This window comes from Rhinatrema bivittatum, chromosome 2, assembly GCF_901001135.1.
Source record: "Rhinatrema bivittatum chromosome 2, aRhiBiv1.1, whole genome shotgun sequence".
In the NCBI taxonomy this organism is placed as follows: domain Eukaryota; kingdom Metazoa; phylum Chordata; class Amphibia; order Gymnophiona; family Rhinatrematidae; genus Rhinatrema; species Rhinatrema bivittatum.
Genome location: NC_042616.1, coordinates 402,471,573 through 402,489,413, shown reverse-complemented (window position 1 = coordinate 402,489,413; position 17,841 = coordinate 402,471,573). Strand labels below are relative to the sequence as shown.

General features: G+C 48.9%; 1 pseudogene; it reads right to left on the bottom strand.

Moving 5' to 3' along the window:
- The window catches only part of LOC115083300, a 119,302-nt pseudogene that overhangs the window by 27,262 nt on the left and 74,199 nt on the right, over positions 1 to 17,841 (bottom strand).

Below are 17,841 nucleotides of genomic sequence, written 5' to 3'. Positions count from 1 at the left end.
TCCTCGCAGAGCTCCAGGTCACCAGAGTTTATGTAGCAACACATTATTTAAATCCCTGTAGGTTGTATATTCTTAGTATAAAACAGGGGGTTTTTTTTGAGGCACTAGTTCATTTTGGTATATTCAAACTGTAGCCAGTTAAGTGGTGTAAAAAAATGAAACTAAAAATAAATTCTTACGGGCCTGCATGCCCAGTCCCCCACCACCTCCCCTGCTAAATCATTTAAACTGTGGGGCATAGCTCCCCAATTCCTGCCCCCCCCCCACACACACACACAAAAGAAAAGATTATTAAACTGTTGCAGGCCAATTGGTTCAAGCAGACTCCCCACCATCACCCCTCCTCAAATTCAGAAATAAACCTCATCTTCTGGGCTCTTTCTAATCCCCATCCTTCCCCCTCCCACCCAAAATCTCATCACAAACTGTGAGGACAGTAAATGGTACCAATCCCGGTGCATCCAGTGTTGCTGTGAGGCTTTAAGTCAACACCATTAAAAGCAGCTTTGCTGGTTCAGCTCTAAATGTGTGAAATGCCCTAAAACCTTACATCAGTTGCATCCTTCAGAAAACTGGTGAAAACATGGCTATTTGAAGCATTATTTGGCTAAAGTCATGAACCCTATTTAGTCTGCGTATTTATATCTAAACCCTGCCCCACTATATTAAACTCGCTCTCTTCATATACTGCATCTGATGTTTCTGATGTGCTTGTGTAAAATCCTCTGTACCTCCCTGCACTAAATCATTCTGTTCTGCATTTTGTATTAGAAACATCTGCTACAGACCCTGTAATATGTTTTGGATTCTGATTGGAAAAGTGTGACTTGCCTTGCCTTAACTGCAAAGCTGATAGCTTACAATGCTATCCTCCTCCAGTTTCAGTTTACGTTTATGGAGTGCCATAAATAGTCTCCTGAAAACTGAATATAACATGCCAAACCTGGTTATAGGAAGGATGCCACAAGATGGCACTTTGGTTCACAAAGAGCTGCTGCCCACTTGAAGCTGAAAAATTGAATTTTCCAACAGTGATGCTGCTTAAGGAACCATCAGGGAGCAGGACCCAGTTTATGATGTCATAGTTAGCTGGACCATTCCCTTTGTCATCAAAGAAGATCTCATATCCATCAGTGGTTTTAAAGTGAACCTCCTTAATGTATTGGTTGAGCTACAAAGAGAAACAAATGGTTAGAAAATTCTGTCTCAGTCTAGACTTGAAGCCTTGACAACTACTGCTCACTTATTTCAAACTTTTGCCAATTCAGTCCCTTAGTATGTTGTTAATCATATATACAATACAGAGGTAATTTTCAAATGAGTTACATGTTAAATGTAACATACTATCGTAGCAATTTTTAAAAGCCATTTTTGCATATAAAGTGCACTTATGCAATCAAATCCTATGGACAATTCAATGGCATATATTGTAGCAATTTTCAAAAGCCCACTTACACGGATAAAGTGCATTTACATGCGTAAATCCAAATTTAAGCAGGAATGCTTTTTAAAATGACCCTGTATTAGGTAAATTTTAAAAGTACAGCATGCACCAAAACCGGGAGATACACACATAAATCGGCCACCAAGCCAATTTTAAAAGTCGCCCAAGGACACGCATCTCTCCCGCTGAGCACAGCACACAAGTAAAAACGTTTCCAAATGAGGCAGGGCATGGGCGTGGTCTGGCCAAGAGATGTGCACGTAAATACTTATGCTCACAGGCACGTGCCGGGGTCCCCTGCAGCGTTACTTTACTACTGCTATGGAAGACGTGTAAGTCATAAAACAAAACATCTAGGCTAGTCAGCTGGGTTTTAAGTGTTAGGGCTAACAGGATAGAAGAGAGGCTATTAAACTAGGAGGGGGTGCAGGTTCTAGCTCTGAAATGGGCAAACTGGGAAAGAACTGGGAAAACTAGCTATGGCGTCGGCGCGCAACCCTTGTAAAATTTCCCCATTTATGCGATAGAAGCAAGATCTGCGTGTATATGTATGTATCCATTTAAAATAGAGTGCACATGTACGTGCATCCAGGCTATTTTATAACATTATTTATTTGTTTTTTATATACTGACATTCAACTAAAGTCATCACATCGGTTTACATATAACAAAAATTAGAGAGGTTACATTGTAATAGAAAGTAAAACAGAAAATAATAAAACAGAGAAGGAGAAATAAAAAGAGAGATAAATAAGTTAGAATTAGGTGTTAATTCTTCTTCTCATGTTATAAATGCTTTTTGAAAAAAAAAACATGTTTTTAGATTCTTTTTAAAAGTTAGTGAGGATGATTCAAGTCTCAGATCAGTTGGAAGGGTATTCTATAAGAGTGGTCCGGCTATTGAGAAGGCATGTTGTCTTGTTGAAGTGAGACGGGACAATTTTGGAGAGGGAGCTTCAAGGAGTGCACACATATACGTGTACATTATAAAATGTACGTATCTCTCGGTGCGAGCCAATGAATGCACTCCATGTGCCCCCGTGCGCTTGCTTGAAAGTTACCAGCCCTATGTGCACATATTTTTTGAGCGTAAAAAATGTGAGTAGATGTGATACCTCATTGACTTAAAATAGTAAGAGAACATACATTTCAGAAGGATGAACACAGTGTAGAGATATTCACCACAGCATAGTCTGCACCACCATAAAAGCATGGAAAGATAAAGAATCACAAGAGCATAGGAAAAAATAGAAATGGGTCTGCAGGGTGATCATGCTCTACACCCTCCATAATTAGAGTCAGGATTTCATAATCCATGGAAATTAATTACCCTGGAAACAAATGCCAAGCTCACAATTAAGGACAGTGCATCTCTCTAGGTGACCTTGCTCACCTGCTAAGTCTCATAAATCAGTGCAGACAATTACTTCAGACTCAAGACTGTCTGGATACCTTGTACAGTATATCAATTCTATGCCCAGTGCAATCCCTCACCAGGGTATTTATTTATTTTACAATCTTACAGCCCACAGATTCATACAAGTTCAATGTGGATAACAATATACATACAAAATTAAAACATTAAAAATGGTTATAATTTGACTTGGTATTGAACCCTGGATCGTGGCAAGAGTTGACTCCACCCACAGGGAGGAGCCCTGTAGGGACTCGCCATGAAAGGCTAGGCCTCAGCAGTAATGGACACAGAGAGAAAAGGATATTTATTATACTGCTTTGAGGAAGATTGCCCTTGGGATGGGCAGTTTGGCACAGTCCAGAGTAAGAATTACCCAGAGATAATATCCGGTAGCGGCCCACAGAGCGGGGTGTGCTGGCATCTGCTTTCTCCGAGTGCTTGTTATAATGTAGGTCCAGTAGTGGTCCACAGAGCGGGATATGCTGAGAATCCACACTGTAGATGACAAGCTTGGAAGGTAGATTCGGTAGTGGTCCGCAGAGCGAGGTACGCCGAGAATCCACACTGTAGAAGACAAGTGAGGCAGGAGAGATAGGCAGGGTACCTGCAGTACTCAGTCTGAAGAAGCAGAGACTGGAACAGAGAAGGCCCTCTGAGGAGCAGGTGACCGGAAAGCGGCAAGGCCCCCAAGGAGCGGGTACCTAAGGCATTCAAACAGGAACACTGGAACAAACAGGCATCTGCAAAGTAAAGGAATTCAGCAGGAAGGAAGTCCTTGCTAACTCATAGGAAGGAAGGTCCGGTAGGTTTAAATACACCCAGGCGGTGATGTCATGTGGAGGGGACGCCCCCGAGGTTTCCTCCATGACATGCATAAGAGAGGGGTTGGCACGTGCGCGCATGCCCTAGGTTACTCCCGAATCAAAATGGCAAATGCAATCGCCCACGCCATCCCAGGGATGCCAGGGAGGTCGGCGTTCAGAGGTGGAGGTGGCCATCTTGGCAAGAGTTGCTGGAGCTGGGAAAAAAGAGGTGAGCAACAGAGGGCGCAGCTGTCTATGACCGACAGGCACAACGAAAACATTATCATTCAGTTCAATGAGAAATATGCATAGAGTAAACACACAGCACCATAAGCCCACTGCACTACTCATGTACCCCCAATCTCCCATTTTATCCCACCCTTGCCAACCACAAGAAGAGAAAATAAACAAGCCTACTGTTAACACCGTTGCTCCCAGTAGCTCAGCCATTCCAGCAGGGAACCATCTTAAAAATGAAGAAGACAACTTCTAGCACAAGGGGATACATTTTGTACATATTTATGCCAAACATTCAAAAAAGATCTTCTATGGGCAAAAAAAGAGCAACTTGATAGATTTTCCATTTCCATCAACCAATGAAGTTGATTGAGCTAATCCCAAAAAGAAGGCCCATTAGAACCCTTCCAGACAGATAAGATTGACTTTGTGCCCATAAGAAAAGCTTTCCTCACAAATATCTTTTCCCTTTCATTTCTCAGTTGCAATTGTGAGGAAAAGTCATGAAATAAAATGATATTGGCACTGCAGGGAACACTTTGGCCTAGAATTTGACCAAGATAAGAAGCCACCTTACACAAAAATGTTTTTGTTCAAGGCCAGGTCCAAAATACATGTATTAAAGAATCTGGGGCTGCCCTGCATTTTTCACATAATTCAGCATCTATCAAATGTGCTCTGTGCGCTCTATCAGGGGTAATATAGGCCCTACATAAACATTTGAAACACATCTCTCTCAAGTAAGCATTCTCTCGGGCCGATACAGTAAGGACGCGTAAGAAACAGTGTGGCAGTGTCGGGCGCCCGCTCATTTGCCGCTCACACAATTTGGTTCACAAGCCGCTTGATTCAGTATTCAAATGAGACGCAAATGCAAGCGGTGTCCAAAGCGGGTCCATGAAGCGGTAGGTGTGCACAATCCATTTTACTGTATAGAGCGGTATACAGTGCCTATACAGTATCCTGGGTGCGCCAGTACCTTTCATTTCAAATGTCATTTGAAATATCATTCCACCAGGTAAGTGGATGGTTCTTTTCTCGCGGCTTGGACACCGTTCGTGGACCTTCCCGCTGCCTTTGGACGTCCGGCCGGGCGCTCAAGGTCCATGAACATCCGAGGTCACGGCATCCATTCATGGACCTTTAGCTGGACGTCCAAAGTCGCGGCTTCCGTAGAGGCGTCCATGTCTCCGCTGGACCCGGAGCCTCAGGACGCCTAGCGGACGCCCATCTCTCCGGCGTCCGTAGAGGCATCCATGTCTCTGTTGGACCCAGAGCCTCAGGACGCCAAGCGGACGCCCATCTCTCCAGCGTCTGTAGAGGCGTCCATGTCTCCGCCTTTACGGACGCCCATCTCTCTGGCGTCCGTAGCCTCAGAGACATCCAAAGATGGATGGATGGTACAGTTCAACCGAAACATATCACATACCTTCTCCGGTCTTGCTGCTGGGTTCTCCGGTCGGATGGGTTCTCCTTGCTGCTGGGCTCCCCTGTTCGCCTCTCCAATCTACCGAGCATTTCTCACTCGAGCATTTCTCATTCGGCTTCCCAACCAAATGAAAAATAGTGCCAGAGCAATAATATACATGTTGTCCATGGCGCTGTCCAGTACGAAGCTGACCGAACACCACACTAACGCCAGGGTCAGGGTAGGCGGTAAATTTGCAGGTTAAAGACGCGGCAAATAAGCTGGTTAAAAAGGCGATAATCTGGGCGCACGTTACTGTATTGGAGGGAATAGCTAAATCGATCATTAACATATCATATACATGCGGCGGGCGGAGACAGATACGCGTCAATTTTGGCAAGCGGTAAGGACGCGTAAAACCAGATACTGAATTGCGGGTTAGCCTTACGCGTCCAAAATGTGCGTCCAAAGTGGGTTAAGAACAGGGTAACCGCAGCCGCGCTTTACTGTATCAGCCCGTCTGTGAGGCCTCTTATTCTTTCAAATCAACCCAGTATGTTGCGGACGCAACGGTGGACCCTTGGGCCAGCCTGGTGGAGGGTGACGGATGGATAAGAGAACTTCGTGGAGATGGAACTTCGTGGAGATGGATCATCACCCTGGAAGCCTGAGATCCCCCCGGGAGGAGCCATGAGGACCTGGACCACTGGGACTTAGACGGCAGTGGACTTGAAGAGGAGACTGACCAAAAGTTGGGGCAGGCGGCGGCACAGCAAGAACCAGAGACGAGCCAGGAGTCAAGACGGGCGGCAGACACGGAGTATCAGAAGCAAGCCGGAGTCAGGAACCATGAAAACAAGCCAAGAGGAATCCGGAACCAGAGCGAAATCAGGAATAGCAGGATCAGGATTATGAACAGCAGGACCAGGATCAGGAACAGGAACGCAGCAACTAGTGACTCCTGAGAGTGAACCTCATTGCAAGGTAATGAGGCTTGTCAGGCACCGGGTTTAAATCCCCGCCAGCGTCTGACGTCACCCCCCGAGGGCGATCCGTGGTTTCACGCCACTGGCCCTTTAAAAGCTCCCCCTCGCACGCACGCGCACCTAGGAGGGGCGGAGCTACAGAACGGAACTCGACGGTGTCTCCCTCATGGAGATGTCGCCGCGAGGCGGCCTGCCCAGGCCCGGAGGATGCCGGAGCCTGCCGGGGAATGCCTGAGGACAAGAGAGGTAGGGACCCAGTCACGAACCTCGTGACCGAAACCGCAACAGTACCCCCCCCCCACTTATGCCCCCTCCTCAGAGGACCAGGATTATCGGGATGATCAGCATGAAATTGACGCAGGAGCGACTTGTCCAGGATGTTACGGGCAGGCTCCCAGGTGTTTTCCTCAGGACCACATCCTTCCCAGGCCAGCAGATACTCCCACCGCTGATGATGAAAGCAGACGTCCAGAATCTCTCGAACTAGATAAGTCGGATCATCTTGAGCAGGCGGATTTCGGAAAGGTCCACAGAATCTAGGTGCTAACTTCCGAGAAGGAAGTCAAAGGTGAATATTCTTGGTACTTAACCACACTTTGTCACCTGATAGAAATACAGGTGCAGGTCGTCGGTGACGATCCGTGCAAGACTTAGCTCTGTTCGCCGCCTTGAAGAGTTTAAGCTGAATGGAGTTCCAGAGATCTTGCAGTTGTTGAGCGGACACTTGAGCTGCCGGTGAGGGAATAGTTATTGGCAAAGGTAACGGTGGCTTGAGTTGCTTACCATAGACTATGTGAAAGGGTGACTTTCCAGTGGCCGAGTGAATTTGATTATTGTAAGAGAATTCGGCCCATGGTAGTAACGCTACCCACTTGTTCTGTCTCTCATTGGCAAAGGCGCGAAGAAATGTTTTTAGAGAGCGGTTCATGCGCTCAGTCTGGCCATTACTCTGGGGATGGAAGGCTGTGGAGAGACTAAGTTGAACCCCAAATTTTTTGCACAGAGCCTACCAGTTACGGGCTGTGAACTGGGGTCCCCGATCAGAAACAATGTCCTGCGGAAGTCCATGAGTTTGAAAGATGTGCTGTGTGAATAGCAGCGCTAATTCCGGTACAGATGGCAACTCAAGTGTAGTAATGATGCTTTAGGATTGGATATGATACCAGTAGGTCATCAGCAAAAGCTCCACTGGTCGGTTGCTCCTACCATGTGACAGGGGCTGACCAATGGCGCCGGTAGCCCCTGTGACATAGTATGGGCAAAGGCTATCGGTGCCATTTTGGTTACTGGCAGCCGACGGCCCGAGGGCGGGAGATTGCTCCAGGACCCCCGCTGGCCCCCCAGGGACTTTTGGCCAGCTTGGGGGGGCCTCCTGACCCCCCAAGACTTGCCAAAAGACTTGCCAAAAGTCCCTGGGGGTCCAGCGGGGGTCCGGGAGTGATCTCGTCATCAGCTGCCAGTAATCAAAATGGCGCCGATAGCCTTTGCCCATACTAAGTCACAGGGGCTACCGGCGCCATTGGTCAGCCCCTGTCACATGGTAAGAGCACAAGATGGCGCCGATGGCCAAAGTAAAACCCAATCCAAAAAAAACTGCAGTCCAAAACAAAAAACAATTTTTCCTAGTAGTTTCATTTGCTGTCCTTAATCTTGCTGATTTCTGCTAGCACAACAATTCTAACCAGAACTTCTCCTGAGGCCAAATCAACTCCCAATAAATAGCACAGATGATCCAAATTTGTAGTAACAAGTCAAAAAAGAAGAAAACATCTTGAACATAAAGCAGTTCAGCCTTCAAATTATAAAACCTGGTAGACAACATGTTGGGAGTCATAAAGCATCAAGCTCACATGACCATACAACCCCACACCAAGACCTTCATCCTGAAGGCTGATTCCCAGAGGAAGACTCCTGCAATGATTTCTCAATTTCAAGTGCAAACTCTTTGGCTTCAAAGGTAAAGGTAAACCATTTGATTTCTCCATGATAATCGACCTATAATGGCACAGGATAAAGTAGGGCGCATCTCAATTTGAGACCATGCAACATGGGACACAATGGAGAAAATTCTTAGCATTGTGCAGAGAGCTTAGGTGAGTATTCCTGAAAGATCACTCCCTTTTTATTATTGTTAAATAAGCTTTTTTCTACTTCAGACACCATGGATCATCTCGACTATGTGCAAAATTTTGGACTTGCACTATTACCACTCGTGGTCTGGTGGACATCTTCCTTCACTGGACCTAGCCAGTGCACTTGCTCTATTCGAAAGCAGCCATGTTGTGTCTCTAGATCCAACTCGCTTTGCAGCCTGTCCTCCATTAAGCCACTAAGTTCACTGTCCTGAACATTCTCTGGAATGCCAATAAATCTTAAATTATTTCAGCGGGAACTCTTTTCCAGGTTCTCCAGCCACTCTTCACACATTTTTAGTGCCAACTTCACCATTGCAAGCTCTGTGGCCATGCCTTGCAAATCATCCTGAGTATCATAAACTCTTTGTTCCATGTCAGCCACTTTCTCTTTTCTGTCTATGTAACCCCCTCTTCAGGAAATACTGATGGGGCCATAAAAGTAATTCTTGTACTCTTGGTGACAATGGCTAGCTAAAACTCCTTCACACAGTCTCTTTCCCTGGGGCTTGGCTTCTTTAATGACACATGGGAAGATGGCTCCTCCAGGGCCCTAGGTAGCAGGGGTGACACTGATTCTTTTCCCTGGTAGAGGTATGCCTTTCCTATCAGTTTGGTGAATGTGAGTGCCAAACAAACAACACTGGAGACTATGGGTGATTGTGAAAAATATGCTTTACTGAAGGTGATTCTGAATGGTAATTGGCACTAGGGATGTGAATCGTTTTTTGACGATTTAAAAAATCGTCAGATATTTTTTAAATCGTCAAAAATCGTTAGAGTGCGCGATACAATACAAATTCCCCCGATTTATCGTGAAAAAATCGTTAATCGGTACGGGAGTTATTTGGGGGGAGGGCGGGTAAACCGGCACACCAAAACAACCCCTAAACCCACCCCGACCCTTTAAAACGAATCCCTTACCCTCCTGAACCCCACCAAAATGTTTTAAATTACCTGGTGGTCCAGTGGGAGGTCCCGGCGCGATCTCCCGCTCTCGGGCCATCGGCACCATTTTGGCTGCCACTAATAAAAATGGCGCCAATGGCCCGATAAAAAAAAACCCACCCGACCCTTTAAACTGACCCCCTTAGCCTCCCCCACCCTCCCAACCCCCCCCCCCCCCAAAAAAAAATCTTTTAAAATTACCTGGTGGTCCAATAGGGGCGTGGGGAGAGATCTCCCGCTCTCGGGCCATTGGCTGCCACTAATAAAAATGGCGCGGATGGCCCTTTGCCCTTACCATGTGACAGGGTATCCGTGCCATTGGCCTGCCCCTGTCACAGGGTAGGAGCACTGGATGGCCGGCGCCATGTTTAAAGATGGCGCCGGCCATCCAGTGCTCCTACCCTGTGACAGGGGCCGGCCAATGGCACGGATACCCTGTCACATGGTAAGGGCAAAGGGCCATCCGCGCCATTTTTATTAACGCAGCCGATGGCCCGACTGCGGGAGATCGTTCCCTGCGCCCCCACTGGACCACCAGGTAATTTTAAAAGATTTTTTTTGGGGGGGGGGTCGGGAGGGTGGGGGAGGCTAAGGGGGTCAGTTTAAAGGGTCGGGTGGGTTTTTTTTTATCGGGCCATTGGCGCCATTTTTATTAGTGGCAGCCAAAATGGTGCCGATGGCCCGAGAGCGGGAGATCGCGCCGGGACCTCCCACTGGACCACCAGGTAATTTAAAACATTTTGGTGGGGTTCAGGAGGGTAAGGGATTCGTTTTAAAGGGTCGGGGTGGGTTTAGGGGTTGTTTTGGTGTGCCGGTTTACCCGCCCTCCCCCCAAATAACTCCCGTACCAATTAACGATTTTTTCACGATAAATCGGGGGAATTTGTATTGTATCGCGCACTCTAACGATTTTTGACGATTTAAAAAATATCTGACGATTTTTTAAATCGTCAAAAAACGATTCACATCCCTAGTGCCAATTACCATTCAGAATCACCTTCAGTAAAGCATATTTTTCACAATCACCCATAGTCTCCAGTGTTGTTTGTTTGGCACTCACATTCACCAAACTGATAGGAAAGGCATACCTCTACCAGGGAAAAGAATCAGTGACACCCCTGCTACCTAGGGCCCTGGAGGAGCCATCCTCCCATGTGTCATTAAAGAAGCCAAGCCCCAGGGAGATCGTTCCCCGTGCCCCCACTGGACCACCAGGTAATTTTAAAACCTTTTTTGGGGGTTCGGGAGGGTGGGGGAGGGGTTTTTGTTTATAGGATCAGGCGTAGCCAATAATCAAAAAATCAATCGGGCCGGGCGATACAAATTTTAAGATTTGGATCGGAACTGGAACCGATCCGATTCCAGTTCCGATTCACATCTCTAATTGGCACAGTTCACTCAGTTCTAATCTCACGGGTGGCTGTTAAAGTTTTTTCTCTTTGTATCTGTGCAATGTCTTCTCTCTTCAGAGTGTGGATTGCCTTCCTGAATTCCTGAATTTTTGAGTTCCTGAGCTCCTTCCTGCCTTCTGTGTTCCTTGTCTCCTTCCTTCGTTCCTCGGATTGATCCTGGCTTGACTTTGGACTGGACCTGGACCACGAGCTTCACTGTCTGCCTCAACCCTTTCCTGGACCTTGATAACGAGCTACACCACCTGCCTCGACCCTTGCCTGGACCTTGACCATAAGCTACACTGCCTGCTTCGACCTTGCCTGGACCTTGACCATGAGCTACATTGCCTGCCTCGACCCTTGCCTGACCTTGACCACAAGCTTCACTGTCCCGGACCTTGGCCTGAGCACCGGCTTCATCTCTTCACCTGGACTTCCTTCACTGCAGAGGCCCCACCTAAGTCCAGCCAGCCCTGGCACCAGAGGGCTCAATCCAAGGGGAAAGTGGGCTGGTAGTGGTGAAGCTCCAGCTGGGCCTCTTCTGTCTACCAGCCTCACCTACCGATGGTGGGGAGCTGAGGGGCTCCTCCCCACAGATAGTGTCAATTTCCCCTTGGTCCAAGGGTCCACCAGTATAACATTATTATAACTTCACACATGCACCAAAACAGATGGTGTTCTCTTCAGACAGTGTACCCTCTTTACTTACAGTGTGTTGCTTTATCTCAGCTCAGGCTTTGTACAGTATTGTATACAGAAGCTACCTTCCTCCTGAAGACCTCGGCCTGGTCTGGTTATATCCTCTCCTGGATCCCAGCTCTTATTCCCCAGTCTTGGCTATGTCCTCTGAGTCCCACCTGCCCTGTGGGATCCCACCCACACAACATATTCTCCTTAGTGGATTTAAGGTGGATCAGGTGTCTAGCCTGGTCCTGCACAGGTAAATAGGGGAACACTAGGGGCACTGCCTTATATACCCTTCCCCTCAGCTTGACCCCATTGGGCCAAGCGTTCCAACTCCCTCCTGGATCTCATCCAGGAGTGTCCAAGACCTCCCAGTCCCCTTCACGTAAGGTTACCATCAACCTCAGCACAACCACCACCCCCCTGTGCCGTTTGTGTAGTGCACATCCTGAATCCTTTAATTCAGTCCTTTGCTAGCTCTAGGTTTGAATTCCACCCTGATGAAGCTATAAGGGCTGACTATGGAACTACCAGTACTGGTTCCGCTATCACCAACTGCATGCATTTCTTGGCTTCTGGTATTGAGCCCCTCCTTTATCTTCTGTAGCTGGACTCTCTGCAGCACCACCATCTGAGCTTACCATGGCATCTCTCTCTTTCCTTTCCGGGCCCTCTCTTGCTCTGGGCTTCTTACAGTAGGCGTTTTGGAGGTGCCGGTAGTGTTTGGACATCCTACAAGGTTTTCATCCGAACCGCCTGTAGCGCTGACTTCTATCTTCCTGCTAACGCTTTCTCATGGGCAGTTTGTGTTGCTCACTTTAGGGCTCTCTGTGACCCCTCTCTCAGGGTTCTTTACAGCCCTATTTTCTGCGCTTCTCACAGAAGTCTCTTGACTCCCTGTAGTGTTTGGGCACCCTACAGCATCTTTCTCGTGACTATCTTTAGTGCCAATCTCAGACTATTGATTTGACTAAGTCTGCTCACCGGACATCTCTGCTGACCACTCATCCAATTCCCCCATCAGTTGTTGGTACTCCTTGTCCAGCCCATGCCACTCTGTAGTACCCCCTCCTGAGTACTCTATGTTGCCATTTCTTGACAAGGCCACAAAGCTCCACTCCACATAGAAGTTGACGATGTCCCAGCGTGCTTCCTGGTTCCATGTTTGCTCAGCCCAGGCCTATAGACTCCTTGCCAGGCTTTTCTGAAGCTCCTATGACCCTCCTGGAGATTCTGGATCAGGGCCTGCCAGCTTCCTTCAGTCATGTTCTCAGATTGCTGCTTTTTGGGGCTGTAATACCCTGGTTGCTCCATTCCAGATTTTCCTGTGGCTGCACACCTTCCCTACAGAGTGGCTTGCTTGCTGGAAGAGGGCCCCACCCGGCTTCCACTCACCGCACTAACAGCCCACTCTGGCAGCTTTTACAGGGCCATGCCCTGCCAGCTGGTTCAGGGTCATACTGAACAGTTCTAGTTGTTGCGCGTTGAGGTGGACCCTTGGGCCGACCTGGTGGAACCGGGGGTTCCATAGTGGACAGGCCGGGAGGCGGAACCAAAGCTGAAGCACCGGAGACGCCTTCACCCTGGAGATCCTAGATCCCCCCAGGAGGAGCCTTAGGGTTCTGGACCGCTGGGACTTAGGAGATCACAGCGAGATGAGACAAGAAGAGGATCCGAGGGTCGAGGCAGGTGGCAGGCGGCAGGCAAGGCACGTCAGGAGCAAACCGGAGTCAGGAGCCAGGAGTACACCAAGAGAAAGGAACAGCCGGAGCTGGAGCCAAGGCTGGAACCGTAGAGACAGATGGTAGGCTCAGCAGGACCGGACATCTGGGGCAGCCAGAACGGACAGCAGGATCAGCAGGAATGGATAGTAGGATCAGCAGGAGCAGACAGCAGGATCAAGGACGGCAACTAGACACTCCAAGGAGAGACCTCATTGCAAGGCGATGTTCAGGAGTCAGACATCGACTTAAGTACTCTGCCTGCATCTGACGTCATCCAGGTGGCTGTCCAGCACTTCCGAGTGCTGGAGCTTTAAATCCTCTGCCTTCGCGCGCGCATAGCAGTGTGGGGGCGAAGCCGGCATCTGGCCTCGGCAGTGTTTCCCTCGTGGAGATGCCGCAGCCATGCAGCCTAGGAGGCCTGAGACCCGGCGATTTCGGCCACGAACCAGAGCGGAGGTAAGCGGCCACGGTCCCGATCGTGAGAGAGGCGACCGGGGCCGCAACAGTACCCCCTCCCTTACGCCCCCTCTTCAAAGGGCCTGGTTTACCGGAATGGTCCAGATGGAACTGTCATAAGAGGGATTTATCTAAGATGTTGCGAGCAGATTCCCAGGTGTTGTCTTCATCTCCCCAACCCTTCCAGGATAACAGTACTCCCATCGATAATTGAAGAAGTGCACATCAAGGACCTCGCGCACTTGGTATGTGGGGTCCTCAGCCGTAGGAGTCATTGCTGCCTCTGGCGGCTTGCGGTGAAACTGAGAGAGAATCACTGGTTTAAGGAGGGAAACATGGAAGACATTGTGAATACGTAATGTGGAAGGCAATCGTAGTCGTTAAGACACCAACCCAATTTGCTCTGCCACACGAAATGGACCACAGAACTTGGGTGCTAATCTTTTAGAAGGTAGTCTCAGATGGATGTTCTTCATGCTGAGCCAGACGCGGTCTCCCGGAAGGAACACTGGGGCTGGTCTACGGTTGTGGTCAACAAACCTCTTTGCAGCCCTGCCAGCAGAAGTGAGTTTGCTTTGTATGGAATTCCAAAGTCCTTGAAGTTGCTGAGCTGATAACTGTGCTGCAGGTGAGGAAGCTGGTTTAGATAAAAGCAGAGGTGGCTTAAGTTGTTTCCCATAAACAGTCTGAAAAGGGGACCTCCCAGTCGCAGAATGAATCTGGTTATTAGAGGAGAACTCAGCCCAGGGAAGTAATTCTACCCAATTGTCTTGCTTCTCATTCACAAATGCCAGGAGGAATGTCTTCAGAGTGCGATTCATATGCTCCGTTTGGCCATTGCTTTGAGGATGAAATGCCATGGAAAAGCTGAGCTGTACCCCAAAGCTTCTACATAATGCCTTCCAATACCGGGCCGTAAACTGTGGCCCCCGATCTGACACTATGTTCTGTGGAAGTCCGTGAATACAGAAGATGTGTTGCGCAAACAGTAGTGCTAGTTCTGGAGCGGATGGCAGTTTGGGTAATGGCACAAAGTGGGCCATTTTAGAGAAGCGATCTACTGTGACCCAAATCACGGTCTTCCCTAGAGATGCCGGTAAATCCACCACAAAGACTGTGACTATATGGGTCCAGGGCTCCTTGGGGACTGGAAGTGGCTGTAATAGGCCCCAGGGGAGCCCGACTTTTGGATTCTGTCTAGCGCATGTGGGACAGGAACTCACATAGGTTTGAACATCCCGTCTTAATTTGGGCCACCAGTAGTAATGATTCAGTAACTCTACTGTCCTGTCTTGTCCAGCATGCCCGCCGGTCAGGGAATCATGGGCCCAGCTTAGCACTTTCTTTCATAGGCGATTAGGAACTACAGTCCTTTCTTGGGACTCGACAGTAACAGCTGTCAAACGAACCTTGGCGGGGTCTAGGATGTATTGAGGGCTCTCTTCCTCCTCCTCCAAGACCGAGGTCCGAGGTAAAGCATTGGCCCGGACATTTTTTGAAGCTGGACGATAAGTGAAGCCAAAGCGAAGAGTGAAGCCAAAACGATTAAAAAAGAGCGACTATCTGGCTTGTCTAGGGTTCAATCGCATGAGACAGGAACTCGAGGTTCTTGTGGTCTGTGTAAACCGTAACTGGGTGGATTGCCCCCTCCAACCACTACCTCCACTCCTCGAAAGCCAACTTGATTGCCAGGAGCTCCTTATCACCTATGCTGTAATTGCATTCGGCGGGCGAGAACTTCTTCAAGTAATAAGAGCATGGGAGCAATTGACCTGATTTCGAATGCTGGATGAGTATGGCTCCTACTGCGAGACTAGAGGCATCGACCTCTACCACAAAGGGGCATTGAGGATCAGGGTGGTACAGGCAAGTGTCCGTTAGAAAGGCTTGTTTTAAATCTTCGAAGGCCCGACAGGCTGCTTCTGGCCACACCTTAGCGTCCGCTCCTTTGCGGGTCAATGCAGTAAAGGGTGCCACTCTACGCGAATAGTGAGGAATGAAATGTCTGTAAAAGTTGGAAAATCCCAAGAACCGCTGTAACATCTTTAATCCCGTGGGCGAGGCCATTTGGTGATTGCCGATACTTTTTCTGGATCCATCTGAAATCCGGTAGATGACACTATGTATCACAGGAACGGAAGCGATTCGCACTCGAACATACATTTTTCGAGCTTCGCGTATAAATGGTTATCCTTAAGGACCTGCAGCACTTGTTTGACATGCTGTCGGTGGGATTCCAGATCTTTAGAGTAGATTAGGACGTCGTTCAGATATACTATGACATACGAATTCAGCATCTCCCTCAGTACTTCATTCATGAGATTCTGGAAGACTGCCGGGGCATTGCATAACCCGAAGGGCATTACCAGGTATTCATAATGCCCATCTCTAGTGTTAAAGGCAGTCTTCCATTCGTCTCCCGGGTGGATGCGAACTAAATTATAAGCCCCCCGTAGGTCGAGTTTCGTAAAGAGTTTGGCTCCCTGTAGTCTATCTAGGAGCTCAGGGATCAACAGAAGTGGGTAGCGGTCCCGTTTGGTGATGGCATTTAAGCCTCGGTAATCGATGCACGGTCTAAGCGACCCATCCTTTTTTCCCACGAAGAAAAAGCCTGCTCCAGCAGGCGACCGAGAGGGGCGGATAAACGCTTTAGCAAGATTCTCCGTGATATAATCTGACATGGCACGAGTCTCTGGTAGAGATAGTGGGTACACCCTGCCACGAGGAGGAGTGGTTCCAGGTAGCAGATCTATAGCACAGACAAAGGGTCAATGTCGTGGAAGAATCTCTGCTTTCTTAGAAAATACCTCCGCGAAGTCTTTGTACAGTGCTGGAGGTAGTACCGAGGTGCTTAACACGGATATCCTGGGAGGTCTTGGAAACCTGATGCAGTGAGAAAGGCAAAAGGGGCTCCACTGTGCCAGTTGTAGAGTGTCCCACTTAATCACTGGAGAATGTTGCTGCAGCCATGGCAGTGCACCTCTGGGTGCACTGCTTTCTCCAGCACCAAGAAGGATATTTCTTTGGAGTGCAGTACTCTTGTCTGGAGCGTCAGAGGTTTTGTGGATTCAGAGATGGTTCCAGGAAGCATAGTGCCTCGAATAGACGTGACACATAGCGGAGGGCTCCGCGGTACGCTAGGCAGATGTAATTGCTGTACCAAATCTGCTACGATGAAGTTCCCCTCCGCTTCCGAGTCTATGAATGCCAAGGTGTGAAAACACCCTCCAGGGTATTCTATTGACACAGGGACTGTACATTGAGGAGCAGAGCCTGCGCAGCCTAGGAGTAGCTCCCCCGTACATCCTAGGCTCTGGTGTTTTCCGGACGCTCCTTGCACTGTGCTAGGAAATGACCTTTACCGCCACAGTAAAGGGATAACCCCAGCGTGCAACGTCTCCTCCTCTCCTCAGCAGTCAACGGGGTACGACCTATCTGCATAGGCTCCTCTGAGGAGGAAACCGCATGGGGCGCTCTTGGAATGCTGGATGGTGCCATGGGTCTAGAAAACACTGGAGCTAGAGATATGGGGCGGCGTGGCGGACGCCCCTCTTTAGCCCGCTGCTGAAGCCGTCGGTCAATCCGGCCGGCCATGTCGATAAGATCATTAAGGTCATCGGGGATGTCCCTGGCGGCCAATTCATCTTTGATATGGCCTGCCAGGCCCTCCAGAAAGACTCCCCGTAAACAATCGTCGCACCAACCACTTCCATGGCGAGGGTGCGAAGTTCGATGGCATAGTCTGCCAGAGATCGGGATCCCTGTCTTAACTGTAACAGCTCTGACGTTACCGTAGACAGACGTGTGGGTTCGAAGACTTGTCGGAAGTTAAGGACAAATTGCTGGAGGTTGTGCAGTAAGGGATCCTGGCGTTCCCACATTGGCAAGGCCTAATGTAACGCCTTCCCATCAAGCAGTGAAAAGATGTAGGCTACTTTCATCGAGTCAGATGAGAATTGGGCTGGAAGCAAGGAGAACCGGACGTAACATTGGTTTAAAAAACCTTGGCAGGCCTTGGCGTCACCGGCATACAGTGTCGGAGCTGGAAGCTGAGTGGGGGCCACTACATTCATGGTAGGAGCTGGAAGTGGCACCGGAGGTGGTTCTGGTGGAGCCACATCCAGCCGATTGGCCAGGCCCTCGACGGTGGCAGCCAGGACATCTAGGCAGTGTTGCTGCTGCTGCAGTCGTTGAGCCATCCTGGGAATGGA